Source organism: Geotrypetes seraphini, chromosome 5, assembly GCF_902459505.1.
Source record: "Geotrypetes seraphini chromosome 5, aGeoSer1.1, whole genome shotgun sequence".
Classification (NCBI taxonomy): domain Eukaryota; kingdom Metazoa; phylum Chordata; class Amphibia; order Gymnophiona; family Dermophiidae; genus Geotrypetes; species Geotrypetes seraphini.
In genome coordinates, this window is record NC_047088.1 from 24,892,076 (window position 1) to 24,904,124 (window position 12,049).

The 12,049-nt window shown below is 41.9% G+C and overlaps 1 protein-coding gene across 1 annotated transcript in view; it reads left to right on the forward strand.

Moving 5' to 3' along the window:
- The window catches only part of TENM1 (teneurin transmembrane protein 1), a 698,125-nt gene that overhangs the window by 599,536 nt on the left and 86,540 nt on the right, over positions 1–12,049 (forward strand). The gene's annotated exons all lie outside the window — the stretch shown is intronic.

Consider the following 12,049-nt stretch of genomic DNA (forward strand, 5'->3'; position numbering starts at 1 on the left):
GACCTCAGTGTTTCCCAGGAACACACCCGGGAAACTTTCTATGGCAAGTACTTAGTTGCCACAGAGAAATACATCCTTGATCTTAAGAAAAACTCCGTTAGAAGTAGTATAATATATAGCTATATAGGTTGAAGATGCTGGGGCTCTTCTCCCTGGAAAAGCGGAGACTTAGAGGAGACATGAGAGAAACCTTCAAAATCCTGAGGGGCATAGAGAAAGTGGACAGGGACAGATTTTTCAGACTGTGGGGAACCACTAACACAAGGGGTCACTCGGAGAAATTGAGAGGGGACAGGTTTAGAACAAATGCTAGGAGGTTCTTTTTTACCCAGAGGGTGGTGGACACATGGAACGCGCTTCCGGAGGTTGTGATAGCCCAGAGCACATTGCAGGGTTTCAAGGAAGGTTTAGATAAGTTCCTAAAAGATAAGGGGATTGAGGGTTACAGATAAAGAGAAGAGGTAGGTTACAGAAATGGACAGGAACCACATTACAGGTCATGGACCTGACGGGCCGCCGCGAGAGCGGACCGCTGGGCGCGATGGACCAATGGTCTGACCCAGTGGTGGCAACTTCTTATGTTCTTATGTTCTTATCAAAATTTTTAGAATAGATTTTCAGAAAATATAAATTTTCAAAAAAGATAGGAAACAAGCACTTATCTTAAGTGAATACTTTATCCTCTGATATTGAAAAAGTTCACAGTTAAAGCCAAGTGCTGATTTGCCACACTCGGAAAGATAATTCAAATTTCTTGTTTAGATTTCCCGACAGGCCCTGTTTCGCATATTTGCTGCATCAGGGGACATATTTTAAATAGGGAGCTACCGCTTCAAAGATTCTCTCTAAAGAAAATCCCCTACTAAACATATAGGGGGTCAAGTCGGTAAATGACACGAAGAACCATGAAGGCGCCGTTTACATTAGTACGGGTATCAATTAAGGTTTCGTAAAAATGTAAAAACCTTTTTACGTGGCTTGTTGTAATATAATAATAATAATAATAATTTATTTCTTATATACCGCCAAAGCCGTAGTAGTTCGAGGCGGTTTACAACAAAGAAGGACTGGACAATCAGCGAATATAGGTACAGTCAGCGAAAATAGGTACAACAAGGAAGGGCTGGACAATCAGCGAATATAAGTACAATCAGCGAATGAAGATACAATTTATATGGGTAAGCAGGATACAGGTACAATATAAGGGGGCCATAGGTCGGGCATAGAGGTCTTAGGTTATAAATCGGTTAAATAGGTTAGCTTTTAGTAATTTCCTGAAGTTTAGGTAGGATGAGGAGCGCGAGATAATATTGCCATGATGCCATCCAATTATTTAGTTGACCTGCTTGAAAGGCGAGAGTTCTATTCAGGTATCTTTCATAATGGCAGGCCTTTAGAGTTGGATGGCTAAACAGATGAGTTCTGCGTGTGGGTCTGGATGGACAGTCTAAGATAAAATGGGGTACCAAGTATAAAGGGGCTGAACCAAGGATGGATTTGAAACAGAAACAGGCAAACTTGAATTGCACTCTTGCTTCCAAGGGCAGCCAGTGGAGTTTTTGGTAGTGGGGAGTTATGTGTTCCCATTTTTTTTACATGTTATGATGATATTTTAATTATTGATTGTTTTTTTTGCATTTTCTTTTTTTTAATCTTTATTGATTTTCAAATATTGACAGTGCAATACACATGTAACTGAACATATAACAATCAAGAAAAGCACTTTGAACTTACAAATATTCAAAAGCAATCATTCCCCCCCCTAATTAAACAGAAATACCAATGCATATAATCTTCCAATAACCTAGTAGTGCATTCCCACCCTGGATGTGTAAGGAAATCAAACATAAATTAAAGAGAAATCGCAATTATATAGAAGCAATAAAAGATGCCAATGGACCCCACACCAAATTAAATACATTATTATGCCCCAAGAATTCAGCATTCATTTTTTCATATTTGTAGCTGGAGCATAAGTTCGTCCACCAGAAAGGAAAGTTTCCTGTAGATTTTATGGCTTCTTTGAATGGAAATCGCCTTGAATCTTTATGGTATAGTGCGATTAATAAGTTGTGGATTAGATTAGAGAATAAACGCTAACTAGGAATTCTCTTATCCTTGTCTTGCTCAGTGTCTGGATCCCAATCTCACCTTCCTAGTGGGGGGTCTTTCTAAGAATATACGAATTCATACCAAGGATCCATCTATCCCAGTATCCTGTTCCCACAGTGGCCAATCCAGGTCACAAGTACCTAGCAAAAACCCAAATAGTAGCAACATCCCAGAGCTTAGATTGTGATTTCATTATGCCTTATTCCACCAATGCCTAAGAGTCAACTTCATCAGTGATGTCACAATGGCTTGACTGTCCTATGCTCTCATAAGAACCTAAGAATAGTCATACTGGGTCAACCCAATAGTCCATCTAGGCCAGTATCCTGTTTCCACAGTGGGCAATCCAGGTCACAAGTAGCTGGCAGAAACCCAAATAGTAGAAACATTCCATACAACCAGTGCGTAACATGCTGGGTGTTTGAGACTCCTTGGCTTGTAGAGGAGCCGCTGCTGCATTGGCAGGCTGGCAGAAGAAGCCACAGACCTTAGTGAAGATCAAGGATCTCTAAGGACTCCTTTTACAAAGCAGCGGTAGAGATTTCTACCACTGTCCAGCGAGGTAAATGCTCTGACACTCAAAGGAATTCTATCTGTATCGGAGCATTTACCTCGCTGGCCACGGTAGGAACCTCTACCGCAGGTTTGTAAAAGCTAGCGTAAGTCCTGAAGTTAGAATGTGCCCCTGAGACCCAGAAACAGAGAGCGCACTGGGACTCTGCCCAGGACAGTCTCAGCTGAGTTCCACACTGGACAAAGAGGACTACTGGGTTTCCACCAAGCAAAGGTTGGAGTGAAGAGACAGCCAGAGAAAGATTTGCGTCAGGTTATTGCAGCTGACAAGGGAGTCTGCTCCAGTGGAGTTCAAGCTGTTTTCATTTAGTTGAAGCAACCACCTAGTGTTACATTAGAAGCTCTGTGGGATGCCATTAAATCCCTGGGCTCCTCTCTAAAAACTGTTTCTGCTGGTTTGGATCTGAAAGTTTATGAGGCAGTTAATAAGGTGTCTATGCACGAGAAAAAATTAAGCTTCCCAGGATGGAAACTCTGTCTGGAACAACGAGTGCAAGAGTTGAAAAGTTTAGAGGTAGCATCGATAAAAGATAAAGAAGTTACAAACTGCAAAATGAAGCATTTAGAAAATCAAAGAAAGAAAAACAATTTAAGAATTTAGACTTTCCTTAAATCTCCTCTTATACCTCCAATGAACTTGTTTGGGAAATAAGAACATAAGAACATAAGCAGTGCCTCCGCTGGGTCAGACCATAGGTCCATCCTGCCCGGCAGTCCGCTCCCGCGGCAGCCCAAACAGGTCACGACCTGTCTGAATCACCAGAAGGGGCCTCCTTGCCACCTTGGTTTCCCATTGAGTCCTATTTTCCCATCGAAGTCCTAACCCTCCGGTCTTGCACATGCACGACCTGTTGGGTTTCTATACTTATTACCTGGTTAGCTTTCTATACCTGTGTTACATCCCAGCACCTCTCTCAGTATCCCACGATCCCTTTATCCCTCAGGAATCCGTCCAATCCCTGTTTGAATCCCTGTACCGTACTCTGCCTGATCACTTCCTCCGGTAGCGCATTCCAAGTGTCCACGACCCTTTGGGTGAAAAAAACTTCCTTGCATTTGTTTTGAACCTATCTCCCTTCAGTTTCTCCGAATGCCCCCTCGTACCGTCAGCAAATTCTTTTGATCACAGATGACTCTTTGCTGTTCATTGTGAGAGTAGAGTACCTATCAATGGGGTAATAGGCAGGGCCGGATTAATGGATAGGCATGTGCCTAGGGCCCAAAATTGTCAGGAGGGCCCGCTGAAGGAGGGCAAACTGACTTAGTTTTCCAATTTTTTTTTTTGCAATGGCAGCGGAGCCCCCGCCCCTCCCCCCGGCATCAATAGCAACACAGGCCGCCCCCCCCCCCCTCCCTCCCGACATCAGCACTCCCCCGGGCCCCCTCGGCATCGGCGCAACTGGCAGAGAGCTAGCTACCTGATCCCCACTGCCACAATTTCCTCTCTCTACAGCAAGGGTATCCAACCCGCAGGCCGCATGCGGCCCCGTGAGGTATTTCTTGCGGCTCCGCTCAAGGGCGATGCAGCATTTTCCTCTGCTGCCCCTGGGTGTTTACATTCTTGCTAGCTCCCTCCTCCGTCTTGTTGCAGTGTTCGCTCAAAGCCGCAGGCAGTGGCTCCTACGTGCCTCCTGCGGCGGATCCAGAAGCGTTCCCTCTGATGTTGCGGTGGACTTGTGTGCCTAGTGGCTCTCGACGAATTAATCCTGGTAATAGGCAGGGATTTAACAGCATTTTTGTAAAGCTTCCTGGATATAATAGCTAGAATAACTCTGCCTGTGACTTTCACCTTGAAACCTGAACATAATACTGTTCTTTATTTATATTTTTGACACATGCATGAATGTTTTTTAGGGTTTTTTAATCCATATACTTCCTGATCTTTCTATTGTTACACAGAAGTGTAAATATATCATATATATTTGGAAACTTCATTCTCAATGTTATGTTTTATATCTTGGAAAGAATTATTTTTTCTTTGAGCCTAAACAATGGTTGGAATTTCTGATGTCCCGAGAGGAAACAGTCACTTTGGTGGGTGTTGATTCACACGGAGCATAATTCATGTACTTGGCTACAGTAGTAATTCTTCCATCTGCTGTCTGCTCTCTGCTTTTTTTTTTCTTGGTTCTCATATTATTGTGGACTAAAAGTTGCAAGTTTTCTTCTCCCCCGTATATTTATATAATTTTATTACTGATTTCTCATATCAAGAATTTTTTTTAATTAAAAAAAAAAAAAAAGGCACTAAGGGCTCCTTTTATCAAGCTGCGCTAGTGGTTCAAGGCACGTAATAGCGGTGCGTTAAACCACCGGCCACGCTAGCCGCTACCGCCTCCTCTTGAGCAGGCGGTAATTTTTGGCCAGCGCGGGGGTTAGTGCGTGATGAAATTAATCAATATGCACCCCCAAAGAGATAACCTTATCCTTCCAAGTTATTGGATTTCCATGAATAAGGGGAACAATTGTGGGAACTTGAGATTTCCTCACATTCCTGACGCTTTAAATTTACAGATGTTCAATGCAAATTGATAGTCTTCTTTTTTTTAAATATTTAAATCTTTATTAACATTGTATAGAGACATAAGAACATAAGAAATGCCTTCACCGGATCAGACCTTAGGTCCATCTAGACCGGCGACCCGCGCATGCGGAGGCTAAGCTAGATGTTCCCTGATGAATACCTTGTTTACCCGTATCCCTCAATGTGATTCGCAAGAAGGTATGCATCCAACTTGTCCTTGAATCCCCGAATGGGGGTCTCCGTCACAATCTCCTCTGGGAGAGCATTCCAAGCGTCCACCACTCGCTGTGTGAAACAGAACTTCCTGACATTTGTCCTGGGCCTGTTGCCCCTCAGTTTCAGTCCATGACCTCTTGTCCGTGTCACATTTGACAATGTGAATAACGATGTTTCTTGCTCTATTAGTCAAAACAAGAAATAATACAATACCAGTCAACATCTTTAAATTACAGAATGGCATATAAAGAAAAGTAAAAGAAAAATAATAAAAGAAAAGGAGAAAATTTTTTACATACAAATACACTTTCAAACTTTCCCTTCACTTTAATAATACCAAACTTATCTCAGGAAATTAAATATACTGGTTTGTATAGTTAGACCTTAATTTAGGGGGAGAGAGGCTATGCATTCACTGAAATTTTTAAACCAAACAGTACAAAGAAAATAAAGATTGGGCTTATAAACTAAGCTTAATTTATAAAAAATTGATAGTCTTCTAACGAGTGGCGTAGCATGGGTGAGAGGCGCCCTTCCTCTGCCTCTCCCCCCATGCCATCTGCTCTTTCCCCGCCCCCTCCTGCTGCATGAGCGTGCCCCTCCCCTTCTCCGTACCTTTTAAATGTTCGCGGCACGAGCAGCATGGGGGAAGCCACTTCTTGCCCTGGATCGGTAACATGGAATATTGCTACTCCTTGGGTTTTGGCCAGGTACTTTTGACCTGGGTTGGCTACCGTGAGAACAGGACCATTGGTCTGACCCAGTAAGGCTATTCTTAGGTTCTGGTTGTGTATGCAAGTTCTCTGCTGATGATTTCTTTGAAAAATTATTATTAAATGAGGCCAATGTTTTCAAGTGCCGTTTTTTTCTGACCAATGACTGGTATTGGTTAGTTGACAATAATTCCCCAGCCAGATATTCTAAGAACACTGACTATAATTATACATTACATAGATCAGCATTTTCATACAAGAAGATGATGACAACTTTTGCCGAATTCAAATTTCACAGCATTCGTTAATTGACGTAAAGAAGATGGCAGCTACCTCGCCAGAGAAATGTGCCCTCAGGACTTGCTTCGCAGCCTAGCAGCATCAGTTAAAATACAAAGAACTTGTTGAGTTTGTGCAGATAAATGTTTGCGCTGGATAAAATGTATTTATAGTAAAGATTTCATAAAAGTAAATGTACCACACGTCGTGTGAAGCTGAAACATTCTCCAGCTGTGCAGGTGAGCCTGGTGTAAAAAGTCAAGCAAAGAAATCTTCAAAAACAACGCCAGTGCCTCCGGGAAGATTATGAAAAAACAGCTTTTGTTTTCACTCGTTTTAGCCCGATGCTTGCCTTGAGTTACAAAATAATCACATTTGGCAAACGGCCTGCTGACTTAGCACAACGTGAATTTTTTAATTGTGTACTTATATACTTAATAATCATCTTCTGAAGGGGCATTATTAACGCCATTATATTTCTCAAGGTGATAACTTGCCCTATGCATTAGGAAATACATCGATCAAAGCAAGAATGAGGATTTAAGAGATTTAGGGCTCCTTTTATGAAGGTGCGCTAGCGTTTTTAGCACGCGTGCTACCTGAAAAACTGCCGCCTGCTTAAAAGGAGGCGCATTAAGGCCCTAACGCACCTTTGTAAAAGGAGCCCTTAAAGAAATGTGGCTATATTTTTGACCAGGGGTCAATATCAGTTATACCATGATTATTTTGAGGCCCGGCTATTCTGTATATTAACGGCGCAGGCTCTTCAGAACATCCTGTTTAACTGGAAAAATCTAGCTAATGTTGAATGTGGAACTCTATATGCTTAGCAGCTAAATATGAAAAAAATCAATGCTGAAAGACGCAATTCGTACAATTCTTATTGTCATATTTGGTCACCTTTATTGTCTTACTGTAACATGGATAACACTGCATAACATTGGTCCGCTTGGAGATTTGATAATGCATTGCTGGTGGAGCCAAATTTTATTGAGGAAATGCAAGTGAAAATGAATGATTATTTTCAAATCAATAATACAGAGGATATCTCTATAGAAACATTATGGGATGCTTTTAAGGCAACCATGAGAGGTCAAATTATTTCCTTTTTGGCATATATTAAAAATCAAATTAAAAAAACAATTTTATAGCTTGGAACAGGATATAAAGATATTAGAATCAAAATTAATTGAGAAATGGGAATATTCTACATTACAAGACCTCATGAAAGTAAAAGGGAAATATAATGAGATTTCTTCTAAACATTGGTCCACTTTCTGTGTTATGTCTTGTACCTATATATACAGTGGTGCCTCGCATAACGAACGCCTCGCACAGCGAACGCTGCACACAACGAACTTCATGTCTTGATTCATACAACGAACTTCGTTTCACACAACGAAGTCGCCCGAGCTGCCGATGTATTGCATCCTTCCGCGCAGGCACTGCAGGCAGTCGTTAGTCACTGCGCTTAACTGCCCTCTCTCACAGCCCTTCGCCTGGCTCCCTGTGCAGTGGCGGACCGTCGGCTCGCCTCCTTTTATGGAGGGGCCCGGCGCCTACTGCTGATGCGTTGGGGGGGACGGAGCTACTCTCGCCGCTTCCCCGATGCTAGAAAAAAAAAAAAAAAGAAAAGTTAAGTCCCAGTTTTTGCCGCTGAGACTCTGCCCTCTCTCACTGTATACAGTCGTCCTTTTAAGATAAACTCAATATTTTTTATATATCATGGCTTCTAAAAAAAGCAGGAAGGTGATTTCTGTTGAAATGAAACGGGAAATAATTAGAAGGAGTGAATGTGGGGTAAAACAGTGTGACCTCGTCAAAGAGTTTGGCCTCAGCAAGACCACCATTTTCACCATTTTGACAAATTTATCTTTTTTTATGTCATCTTAGCATATTTTATGCTGCAGAACGAATAATTTTTTTTAACATGTATTGTTATGGGAAAACGCGTTTCACATAACGAACTTTTCGCAAAACAAACTTGCTCCTGGAACAAATTAAGTTTGTTGTGTGAGGCACCACTGTATATTTCTTTCGTGTTCTTAGAGTAATGACAGTGTTTTTACTCTTCACTGATTGTGTATAACTTGATCACGAGTATCACATATTGTTTTATATCCCTTTGACTGCAGCTTTGCATATGAACCTCTACTATTTTTTATAGATGCTCTGTTGTGACAAGACCATTATTACCTGATGTTTATTAATATGCTTGAAAAATGAATAAAACTTATTGAACTTAAAAAAAAAAAAAAAGGTGAGAACTTGCAATGCAATTTGGTGGAAATGTAGATTCTATCTATAGTATACACTACGGTATCATACAGCCACTATTGTTCAGCTCTAGGGCTTGGGGGAGGAGTCATCAATATTAGCAACCTTTAAGATGGGATATTTTACTGTTAACGCAGATTGTTAGTAATTAAGGTCTCTTTGCCTAAAACTGAAATAGCATGAGGTTTGGTAGAATAATCCATTTTTAACAGCAGCTTGCATTGATAACTTCCCCTCTTAACCCCTCCTTTACAAAGCCGCTCCAGGGGTTTTTTAGCGCTGGCCGACGCAGTAACAGCTCCGACGCTCATAGAGTTCCTACGAGTGTCCAAGCTGTTACCGCCGCGACGGGCGCTAAAAACGCTAGCGCAGCTTTGTGAAAGAGGGAGTCAGAGTCGGTGCTGAATCATGTACTTTGAAACCCCGTCTAACAGGACTGCCAAATTGTATTGCTCTATGGTTGAATTAAAACATGTGTGATAGTATTATTCATATCTGATGCGGTTTACATTCCTCCCGGCCGCTCAGGGCAGGATTAACCAATAGGCCAAGTAGGCACGGGCCTAGGGCCCGAAATGGTCGGGGGGGCCCAATGAAGGAGAGCATCATCATTGGTTTTTCCAAATGGCAATGGGCCCCTCCAGCATTGATCGGCAACGCGGGCCTCCCCCAATCGGCAATGCGGGTCCCACCTCGATCGGCAACGCAGCCCCCCCCCCCATCGACGGAAAGTAAGACAAGCAAGCAAACGCGGCTAAGAAAGGCAACGGGAGCTGTAATTGTGCAAGCGGTGCTGCTTGCCCAAAGCTTCCCTCTGACGCAGTTTCCGGTTTCCGCCTGGGCGCATGGTAGGGTGGGGTGGGGCAGGGGGCCCAGTGTACTTGTGTGCCTAGGGGCCCTCGACAAATTAACCCTACCCTGCCCTGCGGCCGCTCCCTCAAAACTGAAACAGCCTGCAAACGCTCCTACTCGCGTTTCATACCCCCGACTTTGGCGTACCATCCCGCCCTCTGTTAGATCACTAGATGGACTTTGGAGCCTCAGGAAGGCCGTGAAAATCTTCCTCTTTACAAACCCAGTGCCTTAAAGTCATTCGCCCAGAAAAGCCACTCAGTCAACGCACCTGCGCCACCTAATCTCACCAGATGCTCCTTTTACCAAGCCGCGTTAGGGCTTTAACGCGCGAAATAGTGCACGCTACATTGCCCCCCCCGCGCGCTAGACCTTAATGCCAGCATTGAGATGGCGTTAGTTCTAGAAGCGTAGCGTGCGGTGTAGCGCGTGGTAATTTCCTGCTACAAACGCTAGCGCACCTTAGTAAAAGGAGCCCTTAGTGCATGTTTTATTGTCATGTCTATACTGTAATTTATGTCATGTCTGTCCTGTCTCTATTATGGTTGTACTTTGGAACCCATTCTGTGCTCCTTTGGGAGGACGGGCTAGAAAATTGAATAAATGAATTTTTTGATTTAAATATTTTTATTAGTTTAAAATACAATATACCCTTCCCCTTATAACACCCCACACAAAAAAACAATACAATTAGAATAGAAGTCCAGTGAAATAAAGATGCAAAAACTAAACTAAATCTCGGGCCCTTTTATTCAAGTCCGTTCTATGGGCGCCTTAGCATTTCGCACACGCTAAATCAGTTAGCACGCCTTAATAAAAGGACCCCTGAGTTAACAAACAGTAAGCATCTAAAGAAGCCCAAACCTTCCTGGACCGAGTAATCCCACATTTTTTTAATAGCAATGGCCTCCTATTTCTGTGTATTTTCTTCTCTTTCAAGTATTGGGCCCTGACTTGTTATTTTCTGAATAGCACCAAGCCCGGTGCATAAAAATAGAGCGTGCAGCCTCCTTACAATAACAAAGGCGCGTTAGGGCCTTAACCCGCGAAATAGCGCACGCTAAAATGCCCTGCGCGCTAGCCGCTACTGCCGCCTTTCAAGCAGGCGGCAATGTTTCGGCTAGCGCACGCTCATCCTGCGCGTGCGCTAAAAACGGGGTGGCGCGCCTTAGTAAAAGGAGCCCAGAGTGTGTCTGTACACTTCAGACCAAAGCCCACGCGTCGACCGCCAGCGCCATAGCTTGGAATCCTGGTGCAGTAAAACCTTGGATTGCAAGTAACTTGGTTTGCGAGACAAGCAAAACATTTTATGAAATTTTAACTTGATAAACAAGCAAGGTCTTGCACTCCAGCATTTTGTATTAAAGTTTTGAGGTTGTGGAGTTTCCATTATTTCTTATGGAGAAATATTCGCTTTGATAGACGAGTGTTCGGGATTACAAGTACGTTTTCGGAACAAATTAAGCTCGCAAACCAAGGTTTTACTTTATTAGTATATCAGTGATATTACTTTACAAATGCATCAGTAAACACGAATGTTTTAAAACCCCTTTTTAAAAGTCTGTAATGAGGTTCTCAACTCTGGTAGTGAATTCCTATAAAAGTGAAAACAGAGTCTTACACAGATGTGTTTAGAGGAAATCATTGGCATATAGTTCCGTGAAGCATTCAAGGGCCAGAGAAAGGTGTTAATAGTTATGATAGAAAGACTGGCAATGCACTGTAATGTATGGTGTGGACTAAGGTAAAACAACAAAAAAAAAGAAACCAACAAAACTGCAGTAAAAATGCAACAACAGAAAAAAAAATAACTGCAGGAAATGTACAAGGTACAGGAATTTTATTCAAAACAATAAAATAAAAATCAATAAAAAGTTTATACTTAATTATCTATATTATTGAAATTAAATATGTACTTCTTCTTATATTAATTATAGGGAGGAGGGGAGAAAATGATCGTTTTTTAAATTATTTGTGTATTTAAAGTGCGTTCTGTGTAGTGTTTATGTTTAAATTCATTGTATGGCACTGTTAACATTTGAAAATTAATAAAGATTTATTTAAAAAAACAAAAGTTTTGTATCCAAAATTTGTCCTTGATATTAAATGGTTCGGACTTGACATGGTCCGTGTTTCGAAAAACGCTTCTTCCTCGGGGGTTTCTCTAAGCGGTATTTTCGACAGGACAATATTGATTTGCCTGTGTTCAAGAATTTTTTTGTTCCATTGCTTTTATTCATATGGCTCTTGAATACAAATGTATTGAACATCATGGAACCCTGAATAAGAAATGTTTTTCGAAACACGGATCGTGTCAGGTCCGTACCGTTTAATATCAAGGATTAATTTTGGCTACAAAACTTTATTGATTTTTATTATATTGTTTTGAATAAAATTCCTTGTACCTTGTCCATTTCCTGCAGTTCTTTTTTGTTTCTGGTATGGACTATGGTCAGACTTGTATAAGTAATGCGGCGAACTATCGAGAGCCAGAACACAATAA